The sequence below is a fragment of the Trachurus japonicus genome, chromosome 23, assembly GCF_045865225.1.
Source record: "Trachurus japonicus isolate A0001 chromosome 23, Traja_1.0".
NCBI lineage: Eukaryota > Metazoa > Chordata > Actinopteri > Carangiformes > Carangidae > Trachurus > Trachurus japonicus.
In genome coordinates, this window is record NC_140929.1 from 13,340,914 (window position 1) to 13,352,745 (window position 11,832).

Sequence of the window (11,832 nt, forward strand, 5' to 3'; positions counted from 1 at the left end):
ATGTATGCATTGCTCTATAATATGCATTGTTTATGCCTGAGGTTTATGAAACTTAATACATGAATTTCCATTTAAAATTGTATGATGGTGTCCAGCAGGGTGTATCAGCACCGCATGCCTGTACACTGGCCCCAGGGGTCAGGATGTAGTATATAAAGGTAGAGAAGGGGAGGCTGTGGGGTAAGGGCTTCTAAAGGTCACAGACAAAGCAGGCGAGTGTAAAAATGTCAAGTCTAGAGAGGAGTTTGTGCACAAGTACTGTATATACTTTATATAAATACATCTCACAATCTGGCGTTATCATTGTATTGATGATGAAGTAGAAAATAATCATCTATTTTCCTTTAGCAACAAATCGTTTTTTTGAAAATCAAAGATAAATAACTGTTAATTATTTTAGAATTAACATATTATAAATAAACCCATGCTGGTTCTACCCTGTGATGGACAATCAATACATCCCTATGCCTTCATTTATGTTGATTTCTAAGAGGTGAAATCAGCCCTGAATCATAACTATTACATGAGCTCCTCCAGCAGTTTTTTCATCAATCCATAATTGATCCCCATACCTCAACACAAAACAGCAGTGAAAACAGAGTTAAACTTAAATTGGACCTGTGCTGACTTCATGTTGAACCACCAGCTGTCGACTTGGCTAGGCGTTAGCGCGCAGCCAGCCAGGGTGCAGCACACACTCCAATAAGTCAGACCTGCCAATCCACATTACAGTACATGCAGAAATTTGGTTAACAGTGTAATGTGGGGTCACGCATAATGAGTGCATGAGAAAATCAATGCACTTCATTTGTGTCTTTCTGTTCTATGCCTGATAATCATCTGTTTTATTGAAGCGTGCCGTTAATGTTGTTGACGAATGAGAACTTGAAGAGCTGTGTGTAAACAGTTGTTTGTGTCTTTGCGTCTTTGTTCATAAAGACAAAGTGTCTGTGTCTAATTATACATGCAATCATTAACTTGAATTATGTGTAGAATCCAGCTTTTCTTTTTTTGGTGCTTGACCTTAACTACAGTACACAGGTGATCTGGGAATTCTTGTTATTTTCCCATCTATCCATCAATTATTTATGACACTAGTCATTAGGAAAAGTTATACAAGATCACTTTGCCACTGTTTCTATGATCTGGAGGAATTTACACACCCAGTATTTACTTACATGCTTAAGTGGCCTAACAGATTATGATTTCCTTTACACGTCTAATGCCTCCTCCCACATTGTTATCCCTCCTTCGTTCCCTTGTTTTCCTTTCCCTCTCCTCCTCTCTCCTCTTCCTTTCGTCCCCCATGAGGCTCAGCTACTATGTGCTCTGCACTAAACATAGTGAAGAAGACTAAACAGTGGGCTGTTTCCCTGCACTAAGCTGACACACTACCCACACACACACACACACATACACACACAGGCAGAGAGAGACACACACTTAACCACCCACATTCTGCTGCCTTTGACTCTATAAGGGCTACAAAAGAAACTGATTCACAGGGCCACTGCATTGTCAGCCTCCACAATAGACCTGATGAGATTGAGACCACACAAACACACACCTACACACACACAGACACACATACACAACCCTGGACAATAGCCCTGATGAGTTGTGAAAAATGCTAATTGACCTCCAGGTAGAGTGGAGCTGCAACTGGCGCATGTAGTGAAATGGAGAGTCATTGACAGCACTGTACTGTAGAGAGCGAGCAGAGAGAGAGAGAGAAACAGAGTGAGGAGGTGTGAAGAAGGAGAAAGGCAGACAGAGGATGGAGAGAAGAAGGGAGAGAGAAAGAGAAAAGACGTTTTGTGTGTGGGAGCGGATGAGTGAAAAGCCGTCTGTAGCGCGCAAGAGGAGACAGTTCATGTCAGACGCTTTCTCACCTACTGGGAATAGCTACTCGGTTTGGTTCATGCGAGGGGAGGCGCCTGGGTGGAGTGTGCAGGAGATGACGTAGAAAGCAGACTGCGGGAGTCACAGTGTTATTGTTTACTAGGTCTTTGTGTACATTCTCCAGGCAATGACCTGCTCTTTTCACACCATGGGCTCAAATCGGACACTACGCACAATTTGTTCTCGGGGAGGTGCTTAATGTCTGCTCCATCTGACTCACACATTTGAGCTCCCACATGCAACTCCGCCAAGTAACATTTAGATTAGTTCAGAGAGTGTGAGAGGTGCAACAGAACAAGACAGTGAGAGACAGTGAAAAAAAGGGAGAGAAAGAAATAAATCAATTAGAAAAAATGAGTACACAGTAGCAAGAGAAAGAGAGAGCGAGGGAGATGGAGACCAGGGTACAAGACAGCTTTTATTACACAACATGTGCTGTAGACAGATGGTGGTGAATTATGTATTAAGGCTTTTACACTGCTCCTGTACTTTTGCACTGGAGTAGAAAATGAGCCCGCATGTGGAACAAAATGTTTAGCTAAGTTTTCACATCTTAACCCAGGGGGCTTTTTTTAAACATTAATATAACAGGACAGACAGGGGAAAATACACACAACTGATGCACACACTGAGGTTTGATACAATTTTTGATAACACTTTATTTGAAGGTCTCATCATAAGAGTGACATGTCACTCTTATGTCAATCTTATGACAGTGGCATGTCACTCTTATGATGAGATCTTCAAGTAAAGTGTTACCCAATTTGGTATGCATATAGGCGGGCAAAAGTTCTTCAGTCAAACTTTAGTCGTATGATTTAAAGTAAACAAAATTCAGACTGTGACAAACATTGTTTTGCATTTGGATTACACAGTATTTTCTCTTGTTGGTGTTGTTCAGTGCTGCAGAAAAGAATTTCCCTCTGGGACAATAAAAGTCTAAACTGACAAACTATTTAAAGTAAATGCCTGGTGTTATTGTACATTTTACTGATTACCAACCAATCTTAAATTCATTCCTGTTTCCTTGTCAGTGGCAGGAAACATCAACTTAAACAGGAGTTAACTGTGGATTTGTTAGGAGCTTTTTTCATTGGTAGATTGGGGCATATTTAATGCTCCTGTAACTCTTGTCAGTGCTACAGTATGTCAGGTGTTAGGGCATCGTTTTTAACAGAGATGTATGGCATAAAAGAAGATAAGATATAAAGAGGAATTTGTTGAAAAGTAAAAATCCAGAAAGTTCAATTACTGCAACAATTTCCAAAACACCTGTCAGGGCCTGAAAAAAAGGCCAATTCTTAATTTCTGAAAAGCTTTTTGAAATGACTGAGGAACAAAGACACTTCTATTCACTGAGCCATTTTAGAGGCATGTAGCAGTAGAAGTAAACCTTCAAACCATTAAATCAGTAACAGTTCAAAACAACAAAGAATGGTTTTCAGGTTAGACACTGATGCCAGCCTTTCAAAATCTTTGCAGTGGGAGCATGACTGCTCGAAACAGATACAGTGGGTTTGCAATATGGTGGGAATTATTTGGTTTAAAAGCCTGAGAAAAGTTGACAGAGGCACATGCTCAACTGAATGTTACTTTCCACCGGCTGCGACTTGTTGTTTCAAAATCTCCAACTGTGTCAATCAGTGTCACACAGTGTTAATTATCTGATTGTTAATTCACCAATTAATGCCCTGTTACACTGCAGCATTGGAATTCAGATCTTTAAAGAGCGCCATCCAACTCTTTCAATTTACAGAGCCCCAAAAACACAGACACTGGTCCACAGTGCAGGCCATTTGGAAGAAATACGGATGGAGTGAGGAATGAAAAGAGCTGGGATGACATTTGCTTCACACCCAAGTGAGTTTGTAGTCATGCAGTCAATTCTTTTCACCCCGCACCCCACCCCACCCCTCTTTCCCTCTCTCCCCCTCCCAGTGATGGACTTGGAGCAGCCCACCCAGTCTGCTGCCAGTCATATTGGCCTTCCAGGCACGACGGCCCGTCAGAGGTCCTGCCAAGGCTGGGAACGCGCTCGTCCTCAGGCCAAGGGGACGCATGCTAGTAAGGGAATTTGGCAGTATAGAGTGTAAAGAGAGAGCCAGAGAAAAATGGCAGCGAGACGGAGAGAGGCTGAAAGAAAGAGGAAGGGGAAGAATACTGAAAGCAACAGAGGAAGACAGGAGGAGGGAGAGGGGCAAGCGGAGGGGGCCAAACTCAAAAGGCCCAGAGAGCAGACACATCTCATAAAAAGCGAGAGCCTAAAATTGCTGTCATTGTAATAAAATGAAATGATTGGAACTCATCCTTTGTCTCTTTCCAGCTCATAACTCTTCCCAACTCTTGTCTGTAAACAACGCTGTTAATGAGACACAACCGTTGACTCCTAAACACACACACACACACAGCACTGACTCACTCACTCACTCACTCACACAATATACTGTGCACACATGTAATGAGAGTTTGCTGTTTACACTGTGAAGACTGATGGCTGTTATTAAGCCAGAATGTGTCTCGCTCTGTGAGATAAGTTCATTTGATGTTATGCTCGCGTGGCAGGAATTTGATTCTGACATACAGTTTATTGTGCTCATGCACACATTCCCCCACAAAAAAGGAAAAACAAACAAACAAACAAAAAATGCTGACATCAACCAGCCAATAAAGGTGTTATACAACCGATTCGGAGCACAGGCTGTTTTGAAATTTCTAAAATGCAAATGTGCATCTTTGATCAAATCGGTTACAGTTGTAAGTGTGGAATTACTTTGATCCAGTTCTGCAATAACGTCGGTCGACTACCAAACAAGTGAAACACCTATAGAACAATTTATGTTCACTCTGCATTTTCAGACTCTGCCAACTGTTTATGCATTTTCAAAGTAAGCTTTCAACTGAACCCTCTCATATACAGTAGTGTATCACATTCTTTCTATCACAAAATCGTTTTTTTCTTTTCTATCCTTTCCAATTCAATTCAACACTTAGTTTCAGACACAGAGGCGGTCCATAGAACAATAAAAACACACAACAACAACAAAAGAGAGACAGACAGATACTCAAAAATATCAAATATTTACATATTAGCTGAAACGCCAATGCCTCCAAAGCCTTGAGGTGAACCTAACCGTACTCAGGGAAGGATTTGCCAGCGCAGAAATGATGCTTTTTGGTGACTGAGATATTCTACACATACAGCTGAACATGAGATTCCTGAGTACAGCTGGACATGTAGACACACCAACACTCTTCCCTAAATCCTTTTGATTGTAATTACTTCAAGTATCTCACTGAAAACTTTCACATAAAATCAAACAGGACTCTTATGAAGTGAGGGGAAGTGTGTGAGCGCTCTGCTGTCTGTCTCCACAGTAGATACAGCTGATCAGATAGACCCGAGGCACGAAAACATGGCTGCGCTGTGTATTGGCTTTCATCACACACACAATCAAACTGTCAGATTAGATGCATGTGTGAGAATGTGTTCGCCGTATCAGGCACAGTGAGTGTCGTGCAAATAGGACGGGACAGCTCGGGCTTGTAGTGTTGACATTTCTGTTTAGAAAACCATTTAAGAAATCAGATACACACAGCAGACTGGGTACACCCCACGACACTGCACTCAATCATTTGCGGTCACACAGGTATTTTGCAGATGCAGCGCACACACACACATTATGATCCATAAAACAAACAAACAAGCATGACGAAAGCACACAGGGAAGGACACACAACATAAGTTAATTGTCACACACAGCTGTGCTCAGATACAGTTGCGTTAACGACACACATTTGCACACAGCTACAAAAAACGGTGGTATTGTGTTGGTGTTACAGTATGATTCTAACTCTCTGCAGCTTTTGCTCTAAAACACTGGTTTATCTCTTCCATATGCATAATGTATGACAAACTACATCTTCCAGTATAGAGGGCTGTGTTGCATGGCTGTGTGTGTTCATCCATCTGTGTATATGATGACAGTGGTAGATATATGCACATAATGTTTTACTGCTTGGCTCTGGCTCCGGCTCTGTATTTATAGAATATGATGCACAGTACTGTGTATATGTATGTTTTTCTCCCGTTATATCTAGGGAAGCTATTCAGCAGCTGTTTACAATATTCAAATCTCCACTCTTGTATTCATCTCTTAAAATATATATTGCATTATTGAGCTGAGTGTTTGCCTGGTGGTGAGTGTTTTTGTGTAATGTGTTCAGCAAGATTAAGAAAAAGGGAAACCTTTTTTCCCACTCCTCATTTTTTGCCTTTTTGTCGCATGTTCTTTTACTGTATATAGTTTTTTATGTAAACCCCACCCTAATTCTACCTTTTCCGACTGGATGCAGCCCCTACTTCCAACCCCGAGCCCCCCCGCCGTCCCCCACTGTGATTGGTTTGATAAAAAAAAAGTCCTCTCCCAGCTTGCTGAGGTTGCTTTTTACTTTGGCTGCTGAAGACACAGTGAAAAGCTTCATGAGGGAAAGAGAGGCGATAGGCAACCTCGGGGGGGTTTCACCATCATCAAATTCAACTTTGGAAAAACAAAGCAGGTCTTAATTAATTCTAGATGAGTAATTGATGAACAATGCAGCAGAATGTGTTTAGGGGAAGCTTGTTTGATTCTGTTGATTAGGGATGGCAGGTTTTTCTAACACACAACAATCAAATTCACAAAATAATACTTTTATGTCCAGTTATGTGTGTGTCTGTGTATGTCTACTGTATGTCTATGTCTAGCTATGTGTGTGCGTGTGTGTATGTGTATCTGCATCTTTTACAAGCTAATTTGCTTTGTTTTTGTCTGTGTGTACCTGAGTGAGAGAATGACTGCGCGTGGATAATTGAACAAGGGAATAATTAGTAGTGAGTATTGGCATGCATCCCTGTTTCTTTGGACTAAAAGTTGTTGGACTGCAGGTTAATGTGACTCTGAACAAGTGGGAAGTAAAGGGAAATGCCTTAGAGGGATTAAGCAAAAAGTCTTCACTTGATCTGGCTCTGCTGTGGTTGATGAGTGTACAGTTGGAGAATAGGGATGATGGACTGATCTGTATCAGCTATAATGTAATACTGAATCCTCGGAAGGGTTGGGCTACATCTTCAGTACCACATTTTCTTTTCAAAACTGCGTTTTTAAACAAAACGTTTCTTCACTGATGCATGGATTAAAAAAAAAAGTTTTCTATCACACCTGAAATGCACACACACCTCAGCAACTATATACAATGGGCATGTGCAAGCCAGTGTAAACAGGAGGAAGTTCTGTTTTCACAACTTTGAGCTGTGTGGATGGGAGTCAAAAATGTAGCAAAAGAGATGCGCTTTAAAATGATAGTGGAACAGTGTGGACAGCCTTAGCTTTCAGTCAGTATTGCAGTTCATCCCAAAGGTGTTGGATGGGGTTGAGGTCAAGGCTCTGTTTAGTTCAGTCAAGTCCTTCCTCACCAAATGGACTCTTTATGGATTTAGCCGGCAAGTTGAATAACGTAACTGCCCTTTCCAAACTCCTGCCAAAATGCTGAAAAGATGCTGCTGTCTAAAGTTTTCCCTTCAACAGAACCAGGAGGCTGAACACAAACCATGACAACAAAAAAAAACACCTACAGTAAAATTGTATGGACACTGGTGTCCAATATTGTCACTATTTAGCTCAAATATTTATTAAAGAATCTTCAATTTTGCACACATCTGATGAATTGTTGATAGATAGTCCATTCTCAGTTGGGTAAACCTGGCAAAAAAAGTGATGCAACCTACAACAGCAGTCCTACAATAAATCTTGCTCTTCGTTTTTTCAAATACATTTTGACCATGTATTTGTATGGTTACTGCCTTGGACTGTCAGGTGTTTCTATTACTTTGTCCACCCCGTTTAGCTCAACAAGGGTGCTAAATAAAAGAGACATGCAATAGAGTTCAACAGCAGCACAAGAACTTCATTATCATAAAGCTGAGTCAACACCCTTGTCAAACCTATTTAAAAAAAAAGCAGCTGTGCCGGTTCTGTATTTTTAATATACATGATTATTATTTGAATATAACTCTATGATTTATACCCAGACCTCAGCCTGTAGATTACTGTTAACTGGTATCATATTTAAGGTCATTTGTAGACATAAACCTCTCAGACATCAGAGCCAGTCTGTTGTTTTTCCTCCACCATAACACTTGAGTTTTCCATTTACCATATGCACGTCCATAATTTCAATTCCCTTGATGTCTGCCCTTCTCATATGCTTATGATGTAGAAAATGAGAGCAGTTGGGGTGGAGAAGGTAAAGCTTTGAAACAGACCTTTTACATATAAATTCAGTTTGAACACGCTCCAGCAAAATTTGCAATTTAAATACCAAATACGTTTGACAGCACCAAGGCGGCTGAAGCTCACCATCTGATCACATTTGACTGGGCTTTAAATGCTCCTCCCAGGTCACTTATCATAGTCAGAAAGCCAACACCATAATTACATTTGATATCTGCAAAAACCCAGAGATAGTGCAAACTAAACTACCTTAGGTAAGGTCCCATTATTGCCAGTTCAGCTGTAATGGCTCAGCACTGTTAATGGCAACAGACCCACAGAGTCTACTCAGAATTTAATATATTCATCAGGATCCTGATTTAAATAACAAAATGGGGTAAAAAAGTGGCATAATATTTCTCAAAAGTGCAAAGTAAAACAAAAAAGTTGAATCAAAAGATGAATATGAGGCTGAGAAAAGTGGAATATTTCAGGTTATCAATTCTTTGGATGTTACATTTTTCATGTTTTTAGTACATTACAATTTCACAGCACTGTTTTACACTTTTCTTATCTCATTTTGTTTCAATTTGCAGGATTATTTGAAGGAGAAAATAGTTTAACAGTACGGCAAAGAAAAAAGTGGAAAGAGATCGTGAGGAGGAAGATGGGAAGGAAATCACAGAGGTACAGATTTGACAGAGATACTACAAGAACAAGGAGGGAGGTGGAATTGAAGAAACACTAGCTCCTCTTCCTCTGCCAGGTCATGACACAGAAAGAAAGATGGAGCGGTGCCAGTGCCAAAATACTGCCAGCAGGTAATGAGAGGAGCGTGGATGGAGAGATGTCTCCCCTCCTTGTCTTCCATCCTGCCATGATGCCATCCCTGTCTGCCAAGGCTGGGTGGTAAAAGCATTTTTATGTCGAAGTATGTCATTATCATGTGTCACTCTGTCGCTAATGTTCCTCCAGTCCCCACTCCCTGCTCCACTGCCAGGTGGGAAGAGCGGGGAGGAGGCACAGAAATGGGTGAGAGCACAAAGGAAGTGTAAGAGCACTGTACAGCAGGAGAGATATTGGAACAGGGAGTGAGAGAAATTGTGCGTGTTTATGTGCGTGGCAGAATAGATGCCCGCTTGAGCGTGTGCATTTTACACCTTGCGCATGACTGGAACTGAATCCATTTAGAGGGGAGAGAGGTCCTCAGTCTGACTGACAGCTCTTTCCAAATAGTTAAGAATCACAAGCAAACAGTCCGTGTGGGGAACTGCAGCTATAAGTCTGCGATGCTGAGGGGAGATAAAGGCAGCAGGAAACCGAGTGGATTTCACACACGATCACGCAAACATCACTGACTCAGACCTCTAATTCCCTCTGCACTGAACACTGCACCACATGAGCTTATACTGATATTATACTGCGTGCTCTAGTGGAACATGGAGCATTCATGGAGGCACACAGGTATGTCAAGAGGATATCCCTCCATGTTAACACTTTCTTTTATGAGTCCTGTCTATTCTGTTATTTTTTTCTCTTTACTCCACTGACCTTGAGTTTGATACTGTGATCGAAAAACTTTTTGTCACTCAAAACAAGAAAATTCAGCATCTTTGCAGGTAGTCTTCCACTCCAGTGCACTTTCCCCAAAACAAATGTTCTCCAGTTTAAAAGACAGGGTTCATGCATCAACACACAATGAAATTTCACATCAGCAAAACAAGTTTTATGCTCGTAGACTGCAAGGTAAGAAGTAAAATGTAACATTTCCACATCAACACACCCCTGTCAAAAGTAAGATGCAAAGTAAGAGCGCCAACTAAAAGGTTTTGAGATATTGAAGATTTAAAACATAATTCCATCTCGTTATCTATTTTCAATGCATTGTTTAGATTAGTAGAAAAGTCGCTGTATTTGCTTGTACACACAAACTATGTCATCAGCTTTTACTTGCTTGAACTACTTTGGGGGTTTAGCTCTGAATGTATCCTCACAGGCTGTGTTGACATTTTGTAAGAGGGATTTGCAGCACAATTCACCAGAATCACATTACAAGTTGCAGTCAACAGAAATGAAGGGAAAGAAATCCATGTCTCCTGACAACCCTCACTGACATTTTTTTTCTTTTGTTTGTGTGACATAAAATGTTGTACTTATGGTTTTTACATCAGTAATAAACCCATAAGGCGACAAAATATTCCATATTTGTTCTCAAACTGCCTGATCCAGCAGAAACAACAAAGCACCAGGCTTAATGTCAAAGATGAGTCTGCATTGATTCAAACAAGGAAGGGAACCACACCTTAATCAATACAGACTTCTCTGTATTGACAAGGCTTTATATGACTCTCTGTCAGTTTTGTTTTCAATTGTCACACTATATCCTCTGTGCTCTGCAGTATGTGCCCTTTGAGGAATAATACCTTGTTCGAGTGAGAATATCATGTAACAGACAACAAATCTAAAAGAAAAGTGTGACGGTCGGTCAATGACCTTGGCAAGAAGTGGCAAAATGTTCAGAGCTCAGTAAATGGAACTAATCAGGTGAACCAAAGACACTGAGGAGTATCTTTTCTCTTTTCCTAACAACAGCTGTGCACAGTCAAATTCAATTACTGAAGCTGTTGCATTACAAACATTAGCATAAATTCATTATTGATAAACAATTGCCTGAATTAGGTAAGCAGGGTTATTTTCATTTTGGCAGTGTTGTTATCGCATCTCAAGATCAAACTCCATATTATCTTAGTTAGTTACCTCATTTCCACTTCATTTTATATAAAACAAGATAAATGTGGCATTGCATTGGCTCAGTGAAGTAAAATAAGCAAGGAAAATTGCGGTGTTTGTGCAGACACACACACACACACACCTTCCTTGTTTTGCTGCTTAGTTTAAGCAACACTGTTAAACTCTGCTTTTAAAATGTCTATTACATCAGGAGAAGCACAGAGCAGTGAGGCTTAATTGGTTGTTCAACACATACAGTGGAATAAAACACACACACACACACACACACACACACACACACACACACACACACAGCACAGGTGTTACACTCAATATACTGTATGGTTGTAATTGCTGGGTACAGTCCATATGTACGCAACCAATTCTATTCATACTACACTGGGTGTCCACATACGCAGATACACCCACACACAGCCCAAACTATCAAACTATCTAGCTCTACTAACTGTATCTATAGTACATGAGGAGTTATGAAACTTTAAGACAATGAATAGATAAATAGAATTATATCAATGAAAATACACATTTTAATATGCACATTAAGCATAAGCTTTTTGGTATCAGATGGAAAGGTACATGAACCTAAACAACAATGAGATGCAGATGAAGGGAAAGGGCAGAGATACTGTAAGTTTGATGATACTGTATGTTATGTTGGGGTTTTGCTTCAGTGTCTTTTCACCCTCTCTGTGAGGCAGAGCAGTGGCCACAGTATAAACAATTAATCCTTCTATTCTTACACTGCTGTAAATGTGCTAAATTTTCACAAGTGTTCTTGTATGAATATGAGGCACGTTGGTGAAAGAGGCAGCAAATCTTTCACTGCATGAATAAAACTGTGGAAAAATGGAACAAACTGCCTTGGTGGAAAACCATTAGGTTGAAATCAGTGGAAACTGTGTTCCTCAGGGTACTGTATAATAATACCGTA